The sequence below is a fragment of the Tachypleus tridentatus genome, chromosome 10 (assembly GCF_004210375.1).
Source record: "Tachypleus tridentatus isolate NWPU-2018 chromosome 10, ASM421037v1, whole genome shotgun sequence".
Taxonomy (NCBI): domain Eukaryota; kingdom Metazoa; phylum Arthropoda; class Merostomata; order Xiphosura; family Limulidae; genus Tachypleus; species Tachypleus tridentatus.
This window is the reverse complement of record NC_134834.1, coordinates 146,559,728-146,580,378: the sequence shown is the minus strand read 5'-3', so window position 1 is coordinate 146,580,378 and position 20,651 is coordinate 146,559,728. Positions and strand designations below refer to the sequence as shown.

Here is a 20,651-nt window from a genome sequence, read left to right as displayed (position 1 = left end):
CTGTGCTGACATCTGTTAGAGGGGGTTTCTTTAATAAAGGATCTATAGATCTGGTTGTAATGATGATAAAGTTTTTAATAGATATGTTAAGACCTTGGGTTTGGTTATGCAATGAATTTTGCCAAATAACAATTTTACTATACAAAGTCCAGGAAACATCTGTGTGTTGACAGGTCTTTATAAATGGTGTTAGTATTGCCTATTTATGTGATATTACAAGAACAGCTTGTGAATCTGTATATATGCCATAACTGATATGATTGCTGGTCCCTACACTGTAAGAAATTTTCAATTCAGAAATTAGGTCTAAAAATTATGTTGAACTAGCTAATTACCTGTGGCACCATTGCTCACTTGGGGTGTCAGCAATTGGGAAGGGTGACAGTGCATGATGGCTATGAGCAACTTGCAAATTGCTGAAATGAACTTCAGCCCTCTAACAACCCCATGAATTTCCTTAAATTTCTTGTTATTATCTGTCTACCATTCATGGATTTTTAAGTTTACAGACTCAAGGTTGGTAGTTAAAACTTTGCCACCATATCATATAATAATGAAGCTCTTGCTTTACATATATGATACTGAAAAAAACTTTTTTCATTACACAATGTGCAACTCCCACCTGTGTGAAATTTTTATCCTGTGTGCATGTAGATTTGCAATAGGGGTCACAATTTTCCTGTTTCACCTCTGTTTCCTGAGATGGAGAACTTTATTTTTTTCCAATCAAATGTAGAGAAAAAAAATTGTGTTTGGAGCTGAACAAACATCGGTTGAAGTCATGCATTGCTTGATGTAGTTCTCTGTTTTGTTTAACAATTTATTCAAATCTATTCTTCACAAAACGGGATTTGATATATTTATAATTTTGAGTACTTGAGAAAAAAACAACTTGTAACACTGATCTACCTAACTTCTTTGATGCGTTTTCAATCAACCAGTGTTGTTTGAAATCAGAGCACATGAATTGCTACATGTAATGAAGCAAAACAAAGATGAAGAGGTGATACATAGATTCTACTTCTGTGGAGTATTTGGCAGGTTTTTATCTTTGGACAATAGAAAAAAAAAACAATTTAACAGAGATTACTATATGATATGGTGGCAAAGTTTTAACTACCAACCTTGAGTCTGTAAACTTAAAAATCCATGAATGGTAGACAGATAATAACAAGAAATTTAAGGAAATTCATGGGGTTGTTAGAGGGCAGAAGTTCATTTTTAAAAAGTTTGTTATGTAACCATTTTGTTTAAAATGTTTAGCATTAATGTAATCTTTCTGTGTAAAAACATACATTTATAATGATGATCAACCCCTGCAGACAGCATTTTGTTACATTTATATTGAATACCACAATCTTTGTCATGATTAAAATTTACCTATTTTTCATGTTTTCAAACTGTACTTTACAGAAGTATAATTTTTAATTTGAGGCATCTTTGCTATAACAAGTTTAAAGATTATTCACTGTATATAGCTGAAAAGAAATTAACATTTCAGCTGTGTTACCACAATTTTAGTTTTTTTGTTTCAAATGTTATGGCTTTAACTAGAAGTCAACCAATATACAATAACACAGGTTATTGTAAAATATCTTAAAACTAATGGAAACTGAATATAAATCAAACACTTCAACTGTCATTAATGTTATAACTGTACTTTGTTAAGGGTTTGAAATTTTGGTGCAGCTAGTAATGAACTACCATGCACTAAGTCATGAGATCAGCATTCTATATCTTAGTGATGCCATAATTATTTAATTTGTAGTATTTCTAATGTAAGCTACATGTTCTCGATTTGAGCGTTTGTTTTTTTAATGAAATACAAATTTATATTTGTTCTGTTATTTGTCAGTGTATATTTGAAAAGAAATACTGTTAATGTTGAATCACTGTTTCAAAAGTAAGATTTGTAAAAATCTACAAGCTGCCAAAAGTCCTGATTACCCATTGGACAGAAACAACATCCGATAACATTTACATCTTTCTGGCTGAAACTAATCCAAACCATGTTATTATCCGCAAAGTTGAAATGACTGAAGTTTCATAAAGTACAATGATAACTATCTGGAAAATGAGAAAACAATTCCAGCATAACATGCAAAAACTTATGGATTAAAAGTCAGTTTCAACTACACTTCACTAAAGCCTTTTTAACCATTCAATACCACTGTAGAGTCTCGTACAAGTCTAAATAATTATATTTTGCTACAAACTATTATTATAAAGAGAAGTATGAAAAGTAGAGATTTTTCGTACTCATAATGGTCAAGGAGAGCTTTTGAACAGCATAATATTTGCAAGTAGTTTTTCAGGATTTGGTGTTCTAAACAACAACAACAACAACAAAAATTACCTTAGAAGCTAAGATTTATTATCTGTCACTTCCTGGAACAATTACTTAATGTATATATTAAATAGAAATTCCACAAAATTGTTTAAGAAGGTAGTTTTGTGCACATTTATTTTCATGAAAAAATCTAGATCTTTTGTAATCCATATCTGATAAAGCAAAATGTTAGGCCTACAAATAATTTCATCACTAATTATTTATATGAGCTCAAGAATTTTTTTTAAACAGAAATTTACTGATTATAAATGCCTATGCCTATCTTTTCTAAAACAAAAACTGATGTTGCTCTCCTACGTACGTTTGTAACATCTGCATAGTTCTTTACATTATAGTATTACACAATAAATATGTGCTCTGCTCCCATTTGTTAAAAAAGAGGTATTTTCCTTTTCTGTTTCTTTTAATTTATGGTATTTAAACAAATGGTACTCAAACTCAGTACCAAGATTCAGATACACAAATTAGAGATTAATTATGAATAAATTACAAATAACTGTTTACAGTTAATCTTGAAATTAAAATAACAGATGGCTAAGTCATCAACATTTTCAAGGCACAGCATGGCCAGGTGGGTTAAGGCATTCGACTCGTAATTCGAGGGTCGCAGGTTCGAATCCCCATTGCACCAAACATGTTCACCCTTTCAGCCATGAGAGCATTATAATGTTACAGTCAATCCCACTATTTGTTGGTAAAAAAGTAGACCAAGAGTTGGCAGCTAGTCATCACCACCCACTGCCTTCCCTCTAGTCTTACACTGTTAAATTAGGGATGGCTAGCACAGATAGTTCTCATGTAGTATTATGCAAAATTATAAAAAAAAATATTCTAATGAAAGTTTTTAAATTCTCTGCAAATCATACAACAGTCATACTTGCTTTGTTTCTACAACTAAAACAAAAAACAAACTTTGGGATGCAAGGACAATTAAAGAAATAAACTTACGAGTTCAGTCTATATTTAATATCTTTCATTTTTGAAATAAACAGGTAAAAAGACGGTTCAAAACAAATTATTGCTTTTAAATACATACTACCCAAACAACATGTACGTTTAAAAAAAAACCAAAAACAACTAATACTAGATAGTTTAGCATCTTCAAACTTATATTCTCCAAGTGGTTATTTCATTTAGAGAGATGAGAACTAGAAATTACAATCTCAAAATTTACTGAGATGTATTTTACCTAAATAGCTACTAACAGTTACAGTTTAATATTTTCATCTTAGTGTACTATTATTACCTTAACTCGGATCTAAATAAGAAAGTTTCTTTTAGCTGTTTTCCCTAGAAACTTCATATTTCTGCATGTATTTTTTTAGTGTTATGAAGGAAAATTTGAAAGTTCACTAGATATTAGAGTTAAAAGAATGAAGGTGAAAAGAAAATACTAAGTGAAAATTAAAATATGCTGATTACAATGTTCATTTGACAGCTCTAATTCTTAGGAAAATGTGTGTGCAATCAAAAATGATAAAAGTAATTTTGTGTCAACTTATGGACAACATCTCTCCTTACCTAACTGCTTCAGTGAAGAATTTAAGGTATCATTCTGTGTAGCATCATTATAAAGCATTTCTCACTGATTTAAGATCTTGTCACAAGTATTTTATTATTTTTACAGGCTATACTATTTTATCAACACTTTACTATACAGTACAAAACTGACCAAGTTGAATTTAATGAACCACACACTGGTTCTTTGTTTTAAAAAAAAACATTACATTTTACTGCATTCATTTAAAAATAAACAATGTGAAAGGTTAATCTAATATCTAGTTTTTACTAGCCATATGAATAAAACAGAAGACATACTGCAAACTATAATTTTTTATATATTTATAGTGAAAATTTTTTAATAGAACTGATCAAAATTCCATTTAAGTTTTAAAATATGAATAAATTTAAAAACTTCCTTCTTATTTTCTTCATTTTTTATTATTTTAAATTTACAAGGATATACAATTCTTCCCACGCTATGGTCGTTATACCACTTATTTAGCAACACCAAGAACTGTCACATTTTATAAAGAAAATACTTCATTCTTCCCTTATTTACCAGAAAATAATAAAATTAAACTAATAAAAAACAGAAAAGGTACAGCAATGTAGAGAGCAAAATTAGAGCACTATGAATACTAGAAACATATCAATACAAATAGTAACAGTATGGATAAAGCAACAAGAATTACAGATTGGATCAATTAAAAACTGATTATGGAACATCGTGAATGAAACACAACTAACAAAAATAGTAAAGGTAGAGCAGTAATAGGATACTGTAAATGTATACCTTCTTCATGCGAGTAATAAGTTAATTAATATGAAATATTGGTAATTTATCTTAAACAGGAACAATTTCAATTAAATATGTAAAGTTTGAAAAATTACCTTTTGGGAAAAGTTAGTCGACAGGACTGATTATTAAAAAGTTCTGGTAATGAAGCATATATTAGTCTGTTATAACACAAACAAACATCATATATTAGCAGTCTATGATGTCTCATATCAGTCTGTTATAACACAAACAAACATCATATATTAGCAGTCTATGATGTCTCATATCAGTCTGTTATAACACAAACAAACATCATATATTAGCAGTCTATGATGTCTCATATCAGTCTGTTATAACACAAACAAACATCATATATTAGCAGTCTATGATGTCTCATATCAGTCTGTTATAACACAAACAAACATCATATATTAGCAGTCTATGATGTCTCATATCAGTCTGTTATAACACAAACAAACATCATATATTAGCAGTCTATGATGTCTCATATCAGTCTGTTATAACACAAACAAACATCATATATTAGCAGTCTATGATGTCTCATATCAGTCTGTTATAACACAAACAAACATCATATATTAGCAGTCTATGATGTCTCATATCAGTCTGTTATAACACAAACAAACATCATATATTAGCAGTCTATGATGTCTCATATCAGTCTGTTATAACACAAACAAACATCATATATTAGCAGTCTATGATGTCTCATATCAGTCTGTTATAACACAAACAAACATCATATATTAGCAGTCTATGATGTCTCATATCAGTCTGTTATAACACAAACAAACATCATATATTAGCAGTCTATGATGTCTCATATCAGTCTGTTATAACACAAACAAACATCATATATTAGCAGTCTATGATGTCTCATATCAGTCTGTTATAACACAAACAAACATCATATATTAGCAGTCTATGATGTCTCATATCAGTCTGTTATAACACAAACAAACATCATATATTAGCAGTCTATGATGTCTCATATCAGTCTGTTATAACACAAACAAACATCATATATTAGCAGTCTATGATGTCTCATATCAGTCTGTTATAACACAAACAAACATCATATATTAGCAGTCTATGATGTCTCATATCAGTCTGTTATAACACAAACAAACATCATATATTAGCAGTCTATGATGTCTCATATCAGTCTGTTATAACACAAACAAACATCATATATTAGCAGTCTATGATGTCTCATATCAGTCTGTTATAACACAAACAAACATCATATATTAGCAGTCTATGATGTCTCATATCAGTCTGTTATAACACAAACAAACATCATATATTAGCAGTCTATGATGTCTCATATCAGTCTGTTATAACACAAACAAACATCATATATTAGCAGTCTATGATGTCTCATATCAGTCTGTTATAACACAAACAAACATCATATATTAGCAGTCTATGATGTCTCATATCAGTCTGTTATAACACAAACAAACATCATATATTAGCAGTCTATGATGTCTCATATCAGTCTGTTATAACACAAACAAACATCATATATTAGCAGTCTATGATGTCTCATATCAGTCTGTTATAACACAAACAAACATCATATATTAGCAGTCTATGATGTCTCATATCAGTCTGTTATAACACAAACAAACATCATATATTAGCAGTCTATGATGTCTCATATCAGTCTGTTATAACACAAACAAACATCATATATTAGCAGTCTATGATGTCTCATATCAGTCTGTTATAACACAAACAAACATCATATATTAGCAGTCTATGATGTCTCATATCAGTCTGTTATAACACAAACAAACATCATATATTAGCAGTCTATGATGTCTCATATCAGTCTGTTATAACACAAACAAACATCATATATTAGCAGTCTATGATGTCTCATATCAGTCTGTTATAACACAAACAAACATCATATATTAGCAGTCTATGATGTCTCATATCAGTCTGTTATAACACAAACAAAGTCTGTTATAACACAAACAAACATCATATATTAGCAGTCTATGATGTCTCATATCAGTCTGTTATAACACAAACAAACATCATATATTAGCAGTCTATGATGTCTCATATCAGTCTGTTATAACACAAACAAACATCATATATTAGCAGTCTATGATGTCTCATATCAGTCTGTTATAACACAAACAAACATCATATATTAGCAGTCTATGATGTCTCATATCAGTCTGTTATAACACAAACAAACATCATATATTAGCAGTCTATGATGTCTCATATCAGTCTGTTATAACACAAACAAACATCATATATTAGCAGTCTATGATGTCTCATATCAGTCTGTTATAACACAAACAAACATCATATATTAGCAGTCTATGATGTCTCATATCAGTCTGTTATAACACAAACAAACATCATATATTAGCAGTCTATGATGTCTCATATCAGTCTGTTATAACACAAACAAACATCATATATTAGCAGTCTATGATGTCTCATATCAGTCTGTTATAACACAAACAAACATCATATATTAGCAGTCTATGATGTCTCATATCAGTCTGTTATAACACAAACAAACATCATATATTAGCAGTCTATGATGTCTCATATCAGTCTGTTATAACACAAACAAACATCAATTAGCAGTCTATGATGTCTCATATCAGTCTGTTATAACACAAACAAACATCATATATTAGCAGTCTATGATGTCTCATATCAGTCTGTTATAACACAAACAAACATCATATATTAGCAGTCTATGATGTCTCATATCAGTCTGTTATAACACAAACAAACATCATATATTAGCAGTCTATGATGTCTCATATCAGTCTGTTATAACACAAACAAACATCATATATTAGCAGTCTATGATGTCTCATATCAGTCTGTTATAACACAAACAAACATCATATATTAGCAGTCTATGATGTCTCATATCAGTCTGTTATAACACAAACAAACATCATATATTAGCAGTCTATGATGTCTCATATCAGTCTGTTATAACACAAACAAACATCATATATTAGCAGTCTATGATGTCTCATATCAGTCTGTTATAACACAAACAAACATCAAATAGCAGTCTATGATGTCTCATATCAGTCTGTTATAACACAAACAAACATCATATATTAGCAGTCTATGATGTCTCATATCAGTCTGTTATAACACAAACAAACATCATATATTAGCAGTCTATGATGTCTCATATCAGTCTGTTATAACAAAACAAACATCAAATAGCAACATGATGTCTCATATCAGTCTGTTATAACACAAACAAACATCATATATTAGCAGTCTATGATGTCTCATATCAGTCTGTTATAACACAAACAAACATCATATATTAGCAGTCTATGATGTCTCATATCAGTCTGTTATAACAAAACAAACATCATATATAGAGTCCATGTCTCATATCAGTCTGTTATAACACAAACTTCATCATATATTAGCAGTCTATGATGTCTCATATCAGTCTGTTATAACACAAACAAACATCATATATAGCAGTCTATGATGTCTCATATCAGTCTGTTATAACACAAACAAACATCAAATGAACTTCTTCATATATTAGCAGTCTATGATGTCTCATATCAGTCTGTTATAACAAAACAAACATCAAATGAACCATTGATACCTCTTTTACTTCAAACATCATATATTAGCAGTCTATGATGTCTCATATCAGTCTGTTATAACAAAACAAACATCAAATGAACCATTGATACCTCTTTACTTCTTCATATATTAGCAGTCTATGATGTCTCATATCAGTCTGTTATAACACAAACAAACATCAAATGAACCATTGATACCTCTTTACTTCTTCATATATTAGCAGTCTATGATGTCTCATATCAGTCTGTTATAACACAAACAAACATCATATATAGCAGTCTATGATGTCTCATATCAGTCTGTTATAACACAAACAAACATCAAAAACATGTTATACCTCTTTACCATTTACTTTTACTTCTTCATATATTAGCAGTCTATGATGTCTCATATCAGTCTGTTATAACACAAACAAACATCAAATGAACCATTGATACCTCTTTATGATGTCTCCCACATCAAACTTCTTCATATATTAGCAGTCTATGATGTCTCATATCAGTCTGTTATAACACAAACAAACATCAAATTAGCAGTCTATGATGTCTCATATCAGTCTGTTATAACACAAACAAACATCAAATGAACCATTGATACCTCTTATACTTCTTCATATATTAGCAGTCTATGATGTCTCATATCAGTCTGTTATAACACAAACAAACATCAAATGAACCATTGATACCTCTTTTACTTCTTCATATATTAGCAGTCTATGATGTCTCATATCAGTCTGTTATAACACAAACAAACATCAAATGAACCATTGATACCTCTTTTTACTTCTTCATATATTAGCAGTCTATGATGTCTCATATCAGTCTGTTATAACACAAACAAACATCAAATGAACCATTGATACTCTCTTTACTTCTTCATATATTAGCAGTCTATGATGTCTCATATCAGTCTGTTATAACACAAACAAACATCATAATAGCAGTCTATGATGTCTCATATCAGTCTGTTATAACACAAACAAACATCAAATGAACCATTGATACCTCTTTACTTCTTCATATATTAGCAGTCTATGATGTCTCATATCAGTCTGTTATAACACAAACAAACATCAAATGAACCATTGATACCTCTGTTTAACACAAACAAACATCAAATACTTCATATATTAGCAGTCTATGATGTCTCATATCAGTCTGTTATAACACAAACAAACATCATAATAGCAGTCTATGATGTCTCATATCAGTCTGTTATAACACAAACAAACATCAAATAGCAGTCTATGATGTCTCATATCAGTCTGTTTAACACAAACAAACTTCATCATATATTAGCAGTCTATGATGTCTCATATCAGTCTGTTATAACACAAACAAACATCAAATGAACCATTGATACCTCTTTACTTCTTCATATATTAGCAGTCTATGATGTCTCATATCAGTCTGTTATAACACAAACAAACATCAAATGAACCATTGATACCTCTTTACTTCTTCATATATTAGCAGTCTATGATGTCTCATATCAGTCTGTTATAACACAAACAAACATCAAATGAACCATTGATACCTCTTTACTTCTTCATATATTAGCAGTCTATGATGTCTCATATCAGTCTGTTATAACACAAACAAACATCAAATAGCAGTCTATGATGTCTCATATCAGTCTGTTATAACACAAACAAACATCAAATGAACCATTGATACCTCTTTTACTTCAAACATCATATATTAGCAGTCTATGATGTCTCATATCAGTCTGTTATAACACAAACAAACATCAAATGAACCATTGATACCTCTTTTACTTCTTCATATATTAGCAGTCTATGATGTCTCATATCAGTCTGTTATAACACAAACAAACATCAAATGAACCATTGATACCTCTTTACTTCTTCATATATTAGCAGTCTATGATGTCTCATATCAGTCTGTTATAACACAAACAAACATCAAATGAACCATTGATAGTCCTCTTTACTTCTTCTTCATATATTAGCAGTCTATGATGTCTCATATCAGTCTGTTATAACACAAACAAACATCAAATAGCAGTCTATGATGTCTCATATCAGTCTGTTATAACACAAACAAACATCAAATGAACCATTGATACCTCTTTACTTCTTCATATATTAGCAGTCTATGATGTCTCATATCAGTCTGTTATAACACAAACAAACATCAAATGAACCATTGATACCTCTTTACTTCTTCATATATTAGCAGTCTATGATGTCTCATATCAGTCTGTTATAACACAAACAAACATCAAATAGCAGTCTATGATGTCTCATATCAGTCTGTTATAACACAAACAAACATCAAATGAACCATTGATACCTCTTTACTTCTTCATATATTAGCAGTCTATGATGTCTCATATCAGTCTGTTATAACACAAACAAACATCAAATGAACCATTGATACCTCTTTACTTCTTCATATATTAGCAGTCTATGATGTCTCATATCAGTCTGTTATAACACAAACAAACATCAAATGAACCATTGATACCTCTTTACTTCTTCGAGTCTGCATGACGTGCGATCCATTAAGAGACTGCTTTTCTTCTTCTTGTTTAATAGACTTGAGTGTGATTGGAGAAGGCTCTCCATTCTTCTGCAGAGGAGGTAGCTCTCCGTATTTTTTGAAGAAAAGACGGCATTCCGTACATAGAAGAGCCTTGTTTCTACCAGCATGGTGCCAGTCTTTGGAAGCTTAAAAAGTTGTGTATCAAATCTTCTAGTTAGTGACATAGAACTGCTATATTATTCTTTTTGTTGTTAAAGTTTTGAAGAAATAGTTAATTCAAATTTATTATTTGCAGTGTTTTAAACATGCCCTTTAATTTAAGTAATTGAAAAAAACAAGTTGAAAATTTTGTATGAAAGCTGGACCACCTAAATCAGCAGCCACCCAATGTAAGGGAGTTCCTCATGATACTTGGGTTACACAATTTTATGATAGTGAAAACAAATACTATTTAACTAACATGTTTTCAAACACACACAATAAACAGTCAGCATATATAAAACAGCATGAAGTAGAGAACTCTGCATGCAACACAACTTTTGTTTTGTAGTTTTCAACAATACAGCTGGTTATGTCCTGTTTTGAAAGTGGAAACCACTTACTTTTAGTACAGCAGTGGTGGCAGACATAACCACTCAAATCTTTTGAGTCAGAGTCATCGGATTCCTCTTCTTCACTCGCTGAGCTGAGGTCTATTCATGAAAATTAAAATATATTTGGTGGTGCTAATGTTTTAACATGTGAAAAATTTCCACATATTATTAGCAATTAATCTGCCAGCAATTCTTTATGCAACATGTGGCAAAAACATAACAAAAAACTATTTTTTAAGTTACACAACTATCTAAATTGAACACAAGATTTTTGATAATAGAATTTTGGTATTTACTACTGTTAGTTGGAAGAACCTTATGCAAAAAATGGACTAAATGAAATTGTGATAAAACCCAGTTATATCATGGTCATCTTTAATTTAGAACTTCTAACAAGAAGGACAGTAACAAATCTATACCATCTCCCAATCAGAAAGAATGACTTACTTTTATAACACATTTACAGTTTAAAGTACAAAGCAAATTGAGAAGTATATAACAAGCTCAAACCCTGGACTATTAAGCTACAGCCTGATACACTACCCAACAGGCCACCTACACACACAACCTAAAGGAGTTTTGGAGTTAGAAGATATATAATGATTAAACTTGATAATAGTTTTTGATTAATTTGAGTAAGGTTAAAAGAAAGTTATTGGACACACAATATTAACAAAATACATTAACAATGCAGATTGTTACAACTACTGTTGTTTTCATTACTGAAAGCATCATGACTTGACTTTTTTTGTTTGTTTCTATCATATAGATTATAACAGTATTGTAATAAATAGTCTTAAGACTAATATACATATGAAATAATTCTCATAATTAGACGTGTTTATGGTAAATATTACACACATTATGCAACCACTTAATAAATACTTTCCAAAGTATTAAGTTTGGTGGTCACAAAATACTATATCCCCCCCCCCGCTACACATATAAATATTTATACTCCCCTTGTTATTATGGATAGCATCATGTAGAGTTGTGTAGTCACCCATGGCCAAACGTACTAAATGAATGCTTGGGTAAACAACCAAGTTACCTAAACTGTTTCTCGTCAATCTATCACCTATTTATGTTACTTTTGCTAAACAACAATTACGCTTATTTTTAAGGGATCTCTTACAGTATACAGATTATAACAATTAACTAAAAACAGACTTTCAATAGCAGCGTTAGATGACCAATAAAAGAAAAACATTTAAATGATCCAAACAAATAATTAAACTATATACCAGAGCGATCTACTTCACAAAAATATGAAACTATTTTTTCATTATGGGTAAATATCACGTGCATACCAATAAGCTTAGTTCTGGAAACATTTGATCTTAAATTTCAAAAAGCGATAAGCAAGTTAAAAATAACAATAAACCCATTACTTATAAATATTAAAATACACAGTTTTATGGTGTAATTTCATGTTAACGATATCTTAGGCCTTATTTCCTCGCGGTTCCAGTACTTCTACGTAAAAACTAAATTATCTCCTACAAAAGCCATACTATAAACTTGAAATAAATCACATGTTAATCCCCATCGTGTACGTAAATATTTTATTCTTTGTTTAAAACCAGTTATTTTACGTATGTTCTCCTCTTTCCTGGTTGGGGATTTTGACGTAAATAAAGTCTGACTTTGATAAATAAAACACGCCGTACATCTTCAAATGATTAAACACGTCTATCATAACCGGTACACTCCGAAACCTCCTTGAAAATTAATAAAACGTTAATCAAACAAACTGAAATAGATCAAACAAGTGGGAATAAAAACAAATTTTTAGCAACTTCTACTTAGGTTGATTTCGCTTCGGAGCCCTACACGTTATGGTTACTTCGAGTGTAGATCGAGGAAAAAAAAAAAAAAAAAAAGCTTGATTGATTGGCGTGCTTCGTTTTGTCACGCAACCTAGATAACATTAATGTTAAAACTCACTTGCTTTAAGCCTTAAACTATTCTTTGTATTTTATCACGAGACGATATCATTCGTTGTCGCGACGACAGGCTAGACGTTTACGTTCAGTTGGCTGCTCCTGTCGTTATTACGTGTTTATATGTTATTCTTTTTAAGCGAAGCCTGTAAGTAATTTACTAAAAGTTAGAAAATGGTCCATTAAATTTCGTTCTTGTTGAAATAAACTTTTTCTTTGGTGGCCATGAGTAAAGCAACACATTAAATTACGTAGAATAAACAGAAAGAACAATATCGTTAAAATGAATTAACTACGAATAGTACGTTATTCCAGAAATTATTTTCAACAAAAGGAAATTTTGAACTTAACACTTATTTTCGCAAACAATCACATTTTCTTTATTCTGTCATAAACACGATTTACGTTTATTTTTAAATGTTCAAGAAAAAGTTTGTTTATGGGAAAAAAGCGTTAAATTTTAAGGTACCTGCTCGCACAAACTTTTACTTTCATAAACAAAATAAAACTCTTGTTTATGAAAATAACGTACTTACAAAACCAGAATCCAGAAGATTTGCGCGACAGTCATCAAAATGGTATAGCAAAGATAGCCTAGTTGCTTTGCGCCATAAAACACCAAACCAACAAACCAATCAAAATGGTATTTATATTTGGTATATAAGCAACGGAAACCAACGCCATCTGAAGTATTAGGAACAAAACATATTTTAATACGATGTAGTTAGCGTTTTGTATACTTTTACACTTACATTTAAATTTGTAACATATTTGCAAGACTAATTTAGTTATACCAAACCATTTTTAACTAGCTGTAATAAGTATTTTTTACACTAAGTTGTGTACATGGATTAAATAATAACTTTAAAAGTTAGGCCTAGCTTAATGAGTATATATTGATAACGGTTTACAACAGACAGTACACTAAGCCTTAGATAAAACCAAAATAACCTGCAGAACACACTGCGTTATTAAAAGGAGCAAAAATTCAGCAATTTTTCCACTTGCTGTAGCTTGAATTGAGTTAATTAAAACATTTTACGTGGATGCGCCCTACTGGACTCTTACTTCACATACCAAGTTTTAAGGCAATCCATTAAGAAATACACGAGATATAAAATCTCCAGTTTTGTTTTAATATTCTCGCAGTTTCTTCTTCGCACTCGATATAAAAACATAATTAACTTTCATGGATAGTTTTTCAAATTTGGTACAGTGATAAACCTTTACAACTCTTGATCACCATTTTTGCGCATCCCTAAAAAGGTCACGTGAGCTATCTTTCTAAAATTTTTTACTGCAGTTTCATCAACTAGTAAAATTGGCCCAGTTTCTTAACATTCGTATTAAACACGGCTGATTTAGAGTGGCAACACTACAAGATGAAAGGAACGTGCTGATATATAGCTTCTGGAATAGGACAAACAAACTAAATTAGCGGTTTATAAGTCAAGTTTCCAAACGAATCACACGAGTAGATAGTTATTAATCATTGCCAATTTTAAAGCATACATTTGCTACATTTTATAAAATTTTCGCAATTAAAGAGCATTTAGCGTCACGTGATATCTCAAGCAACGTACATATTCCTTCTTGGCATAGCTTCACCAAATGCATACTGGTGATGACAAGAAACTGTTAATCTAGTTTCCATGGCGTTACTATAAAGGAAGTTATTAACAATATTTTAGCGACGACAAATTATTATTACACATGTTAAAGAATCTGTTTTTTTTTTGTAAAGTGAAGGTATGTTCTGAATAATATGGTTGCGATCCTAAAGCTAATGTTTGCTACTATCGAATGTCACTTCCTAGTAACAACACTATATATAGCATTAATAATAATTTTACAAATGTTCATTATTCAATTAGATAGGCTGTGTATTTTGATTTATTTATTATCACATCTCAAATTCAACAAAAAACGTGGCCCAGCTAACTAATTAATAAATATTTGCTGTACATTTATCAATGCTACAAGTGCAGCTACCAGCTTTGTCGCCAATTTTAATTCCTTCGTTCAACCTCTTTTTATATGGCTTCTGTAAACCTGCCTACCACCGCCCGCCATCGCACAGATTCGTGAATATTTGCGACGAACAGCCATTCAAAATGTTGCGTGCAAATGCTTACATCATATGATGTCAGTTGCAGTTGCAATCCTTTTTTTGACCATACCCTTTTACTCCAAACATATTTTTGATTAAATTTTATTTAACTATACTTATAGTTTCTTATTGTGAACATATTTAATCTATACATAAAGACCTGTCCATATAACTACGCACATTTATGTGTATATTGTAATAATTATATACGACCATTTAGAACTCAATTACATTTATAAAAGATAAATAAAGAATTGGAAATTTAACAATCTACATGTAGAGATCGTAAAAAAGTAAAGATTCGTTTGTTTTGAAATACGCACAAAGCTACTAAAGGGCTATCTGCGCTTACCGTCCCTAATTTAGCATCATAAGATTAGAGGGAAGGCAACTAATCACCACCACCCACCGCCAACTCTTGGGCTACTCTTTTACCAACGAATAGTGAGATTGACCGTCACATTATAATGTCCCCACGGTTGAAATGGCGTGTATGTTTGGTGCGACGGGGATTCGAACCCGCGACCCTCTGATTACAAGTCGAGTGTCTTAACCACCTGGCCATGCCAGAACAGTAAATAAAAAAAGGCTGGAGATACTGTAGACATTATTTTCAAAAACTACAATGCTGTTTCGTAGCATTACATTAGGTGTAGAGAAGATAAGGATATAGTTTGTGTACATAATGTCTAATGTATTTCCAGCCACGTTTCTTTACTTTTTTTCTCACAATTCCTATTTGCAAGTTTTTAAATTCCCAATATTTATTTATCTTACTTGGTGTCTTTTTTTTTTTTTTAATTCACAACTATGGGCCAATGATTACTTGGATTACCAGTTATGGATAGTAATGATAATTACCTTTCGCCAGCTTGTCCGAGAATGAACGAGAAGAGCTGGAGAAGCTGTTGTATCCAGTACAGTCGTTTTTACCAGTTATTGCTGTTTGAAGTTAAGCACCAAACGACAGAATGAGATATTTGTGCTCTGTCCACGACGGGTATCGAAATCCGATCTATAACATTGTAAGTTCGCAGATATGCCGCTGTGCCACAGGGGAGGGTTTTTCAAATTTAATAAGCAATACGAAACTAAATTATTCTCAGATGGCCAAAAAAATATATTCATACAACGCAAGTTACTTTTGTGATATAGGTTTCCTTTAAATTTGCTAAAATAAACATATTTCAAAATTTTAAAAAATTTTAGTAACATTCTTATAATTTATTATGTCACACAAATGCTGAATTTCATCCCCTCAAAGGAAATATTTCAATGTTACTTTCTAGTCTGAAACCAACACCAGATGAAAAGTGGTATAATTTGACAACCACACTCCATCTGTCATTATCCACTATCGATGAGACTTTTCTTCCAGTAAAAAGAGGTCATTAGGTCAAGTGGGATATAACGGACATAGTAGTGGCCTATTTACGTCATAACTTTTCAATGACAACTGTAACTCGCAATTGTTAGAAATGTTAGTCATTCTTAGGGAAGGGATCAGTAAAACAATATCTATTTCTATTTTTACCCTAAATGGGGTCGATGATTGCCTGGAGGGTCACCTGTTTTAACAACTCGCACCTCTATATAGAAGGGCGTTGTCAGTCAGTATACGCTAAAATGACGTCACATAAGGAACGCTTAATGTTACAGTTTGTATTGTAGCGGCTTCAGTAAAATTGTGCGCACACCATGAATCACGAGATGAATTACACACTGCAGGCTACAACAAAGCATGACACACGATATTGGTATTGTTACTCTCGAAACAAAACACTAGAGGAAGCCCTGCATCTAGTTTTATTCGAATTAATTTTACAATCATTCCAAAGAACCAGAGAACCAGTGAGGTAATCTTTCTCTTCCTGGATTGAGTCAAGCGTGTTTGATGTAGACCAAACATCGAATACTAATATAACAACCACTGAAAATTATTTTAAAAATAAAACACATCATTTCCCCCCCCCCACAGACAAATAATGTCTGTAAGGATACTTGAAAAAGTACTATCTTCAACTTGTGAATTGTTTTCATGCGCAAAGCTGCACAACATGATATCTGCACTGTGCAACTCGCATAGACGAAGCTCCGAATTTAGTCCTAGTATCTCTCGATGTTATTACTGGGGGACATAATATTTAGCTAAGCTTACTTAGTAAAATAATGACAATAACAGAACAGCAGCTTCCAACCACTATTCACTGAAATATGCTATAAAATGTACTTAAGGAAGGAAGCGTATGAGGATAATATAATAATAGATAGGCAAAAAGCGATTGTTAACCTAAAATATTAAATAAGAATGCATTTACGATACAGTAAAAACTAAGGGGTCTCGTGATGTATATAGTAAAAATAAATAAAAAAAGGAACAATTTTCAATGAGGTATATACTTACTAAACTCGTTCGAAGCAGACTTGTTAGGCTTTGGGCTTGACTTGATGCGACGAAGAACATTCTGACGTCGTCGTCTGTGAGGTCGCGTAGTAGCAGCACCTGGTGTCTTTTTCCATAAATAGTAAAATTCTACCAGATCGGCCTGAATATTAAAATTGAAACTTTTATTCACCAAACACTTTATTTTCTTAATTTATTCTACAATATGTTGTACTTATTAATATACTTCTTCCGACTAGAAGGTTCATTTCATATAAATGCATCCAAAGCGAGGTTTGGTTCGAATGTCTCTCAAAACTACACGAGAGCTGTCTCTGCTAGCCGTCCCTGAGCTAGCAGTGAACGACTAAAAAACCAACAGCTAGTCACCACCACACACTGCCAATTACTGAACCACCCTTTTTATCAACGAATAGCGGGATTTATCGAGACATAATAACGCCCAGACGGCTGAAAGAGAGAGCATGTTGGCGGGGAGGGGGATAGAGAATCAAACGCAAAAACCACAGACTGCGAGTCGAGAAGGGTAACGCGCAGAACAAAAATTTGCAGTAGTAGAATACGAATTAAGAAATTATGGATTCATATATTTCCAAATATGGTCCCAAACCGAAATGGAGAAAAATATAACATTCAACTATCTTGAGGGGAGGGAGACAATGTAAATCCACGTGAAGGTCTTTTCGGTAGGAAGTAACTCACTTATCACAGTAAGTCACAGTATTATTGTTTGTTTTTAATTTCGCGCAAAGTTACTTGAGTGCTATATCTGCGCTAGCCGTCCCTAATTTAGCAGTGTAAGACTAGAGGGAAGGCAGCTAGTCATCACTACCCACGCCAACTCTTGGGCTACTCTTTTAACCAACGAATAATGGGATTGCCCGCAAGTTATAACGCCCCCACGCCTGTAAGGGCGAACATGTTTGGTGTGACGAGGATTCCAACCCGCGACCCTCGTATTACGAGTCGAGTGCCACAACCACCTGGCCATGCCGGGCCTTGTCACAATAGTAACTGGAATGAAGAAAGCAGACGATTATCTGTTCAGATTGCTCAAGTTCTGATCCTGGTTTACAATTCTAAGTATTCACGTAATGGGTAAAACTGATAAAGAAAGTTAAAAAAGGAGACTGGGTGTTGCCACACGCTGCTGCACAGAACTTCCAGACGATAAACAAAAGGTTCACTATGACAGTAAAAGGAAGTTCAAAAGTAGAGTAAGTGGTAAACAAGTCTTAGTAGCTTTGCACGTACGGTCTAATTATTATATCCACTATCAATTATTAACGTTCTTACAGCAGACCCTCACGAGAATCTTGTATTAAATTAACAAAAAGCGTGAGATGCATTAGCAAAATAGAGCTGAAATCTAAGACCACGGGCCTCGCATGTCCAGGTAGTTACAGCACTTGACAGGTAATTTGAGGGTCGCGGGTTCGAATCCCCGTTACACTAAACGTGCTCGCCCTTTAAGCCGTGGGGGCATTATAGTGTTATGGTCAATCCCACTATTCGTTGATAAAAGAGTGGCCCAAGAGTTAAGAGGTGGATGGCGATGACTAGCTGCCTTCCTTTTATCTGTGGGTGCTTTCTAAAAGCAACCAGCAGAGACTTAGAGCCATAGTGTCAGCAGGTGTTGCCAGTTCGTTACCTCTGCTTGTTATTAAATCACGTTTAAAGTTTGGAATAGTTATGTTTGAATCCTTGGAGTTTCTGGCCAAGCTATTTAGTGCATCTATCCATAAAGTGACTTTTGGGTTATATTCTAGTAATCAGTTCTGAGTTTGTACAAATAGCATACAAGGATGATCTGTTTCAGCCATGTCTACCAGAGTTACTGTTGTGAAAGCTGATTACAAGAATGATCTGTTTTAGTCTTATGATGACTAGCTGTCTTCCCTCTAGCCTTACACTACAACATTAGGGATGGCTAGCTCTTGTGTAGCTTTGCGTAAAATTCAAAACAAACCAATCTAAGAGCACTTGATTTTTAAATAGCTGTAATTGCAATCAAAAACGTATTTTATATTAAACCTTATGATAACCGCCAGATGGCGCTGTTTCTATAGCAAAAAGTATTTAAAATTATTTCTAAATAGAAATTGTTATATTTCATCATTATTTCTTTCCTAAAAGTACTTTTGGAAGATATTTGAAAAAAATTATACAATAGATAGACTATACATCAAACAATACCAGAATAATTTGCTAGATATTAATAGGATCTGGGCAAAACATCTGTACTTCTTAAAAACTAATTTACTATTAACAACAGAGTATGATACTTACAGTTTCTTTCTGATGCAATAATTCCTTTCTTATCTTGAAGAAGTTCTTTCCAAACTGTCGTAAACCCTTTACAAATCGTTTCTAAAGCAAGAAAATAAAATATATTAATTTTGTTTTCATTTCTACTTAGCCCATTCTGTTAATTCTTGTTTATATCTTTCATTTCTTGCTCAACTAATAGGGTAAATTAAATTTTATTATATACAAAAATAAGCAACTCCTGAAAACGACAGTCTCTGCCACGTGTAAACGCGATGCAGTTTTTAAATAAAAAAATATGGTTATTTGTGCAAAATACGAACCTGTTCTTCTTCAGACCACTTCTTGCTGATCCCCCGTGGTACTGGATTCCTGACCAGGGCCTGAAGAGCCTTGCCAGTATCGTAGTTACTTTCATGAAGCTGTATTCACAAAACATGTAACTACTTGAAATACCAATATTATTAAATACAGTAGTACTTAACAGGAGGAATCAACGTTTACAAATAATTGATGCACCAAAACAAAACACAAAAAAAACACTTAAAGAAACGGTCAAGTAAGG

General features: G+C 32.3%; 1 pseudogene across 1 annotated transcript in view; it reads right to left on the bottom strand.

The window, feature by feature from the left end:
- Positions 1 to 20,651, bottom strand: part of LOC143228534 (uncharacterized) — a 139,623-nt pseudogene that overhangs the window by 20,345 nt on the left and 98,627 nt on the right. Inside the window, exons 8-12 of the transcript XR_013015347.1 lie at positions 20,410 to 20,508; positions 20,108 to 20,188; positions 17,819 to 17,960; positions 11,371 to 11,460; positions 10,751 to 10,953 (exon numbers count right to left, since the gene is read on the bottom strand). The product of XR_013015347.1 is annotated as an uncharacterized LOC143228534 (transcript). The remainder of the gene's footprint in view (positions 1 to 10,750; positions 10,954 to 11,370; positions 11,461 to 17,818; positions 17,961 to 20,107; positions 20,189 to 20,409; positions 20,509 to 20,651) is intronic.